The 1,616-nt window shown below is 29.0% G+C and overlaps 1 long non-coding RNA gene across 1 annotated transcript in view; it reads right to left on the minus strand.

The window, feature by feature from the left end:
- Nucleotides 1-1,616, minus strand: part of LOC108761015 (uncharacterized) — a 7,257-nt gene that overhangs the window by 726 nt on the left and 4,915 nt on the right. The gene's annotated exons all lie outside the window — the stretch shown is intronic.

Genomic DNA, 1,616 nt, shown 5'->3' on the forward strand with positions numbered 1-1,616 from the left:
CATGGGTAACTCCAGGCGAACCATCGACATCGATTGCAAGGCCAAATCGCTATGTACGGAAGACAATGCTCTGTGTTTGGTGGGATCAGAAAGGTGTGATCTATTATCCCAAAGAAAAAATAATTTATTTAACTTTAATGATATGTGTCATATTCGTATAATTGATTATCAAATTAATTAAATTCTACCAAATTAAAAAGTAAAACCCTAATCTTTTTTTATTATTTACTTAACTCTAATGATATGTATCATGTGTATATAAGTTTTTCTCAATGGAATTTTAAAATTATATACAAACTTACCTTTTTAAAAAAAAGGTAAAAAAAAGCGCTAAGCGTTGGTGAAACTGGCCCAAATAGGGCTTCTCGTAAAGAATCACCATTTGAGCCATTTTCACCAACGCCAATTACTTAATCGACCGTGAAACTGATAACTAATCACGTTTGCTGTTTAGTAGAACTAATGATATGTATCATTTATATAAAAGATTTGATATCAACAACTGGCGCCAAGTTAAATTCCATGTAATTCGAACAAATTAAATTTTACCAATTTATTCTTCCCAAAGAAATAATAATTTATTTAACTCCAGTGATATGTATCATATTCGTATAATTGATATCAACAAAATTGGTGCCATGTTAAATTCATCAAAATTTTATCACAAAAATGTTATGTATTATTCCTATAAAAGATTTGATATCAAGAACTGGCGCCAAGTTAAATCCCACTTCTTTGTACCATGCCAAATTAAATAAATAATGAATATTAATCTAATGGTTTGTATTATTTGTACGAACAATTTGATATCAACAACTGTGGCGCCAAGTTAAATTCTACTATCAGAATGAAAAGTAAAACTCAAGTGATACTATCTTTATTTATTATTTATTTAATCCAAATAATACTATCTTTAATTTTTATACAATGAAATCTAAGTATACGTATACTTATTGAATAATCTTCCTATTCCAATCCAAATGGTTTAAATTCTTCTTAAATGAAATCATTATATCACAATTCATTCAAAGACATTTCCTCTTCCAACTAAAGTAGTGGTTATTTAATTCTCCTTCAAAATATTATACAAAACATCACAAACGTGCGTTACCTTGCTCAATTCAAATGTTACCACAAAAATTAAAGAATTAACCTTATAAAATGAAAAAATTTAATTTAAATAGAAAAATTTTTCATGTAAAAACACTTGGCGCTGCTAGATCTCGATATATGATAATAACATGGTAATATAGTAGTAAAGCATGAATGTAAATAAGGATAAGAATATAATACTTAGAAAAACAATATAAATAAGAAGCATATTATATAATAAAAGAAAAGTCATAATCATATTAAAAAATTAAAAAATATGAATATTTCGAAAAATAAGAAAAATAAAAACTATCCCCAATGAGAGTTAATATATCTAGCATGTTTATATATAATTGAGTTATGGAGCCGTGTAAATTATGATCGTTGTGAATGCTATTAAGTTTGTAACAATGTGCCCCATAACCACATTGTTCCCGGCAGAACATCCCGCCGGATGCCGCAGCTGAGGGACCTCTGGTCACTCGCGGCGATGAGGGCGCGGTGCGCCCGAAATATTTTAAAGC

This window comes from Trachymyrmex cornetzi, unplaced genomic scaffold (assembly GCF_001594075.2).
Source record: "Trachymyrmex cornetzi isolate Tcor2-1 unplaced genomic scaffold, Tcor1.1 scaffold236, whole genome shotgun sequence".
NCBI classification, from domain to species: Eukaryota; Metazoa; Arthropoda; class Insecta; order Hymenoptera; family Formicidae; genus Trachymyrmex; species Trachymyrmex cornetzi.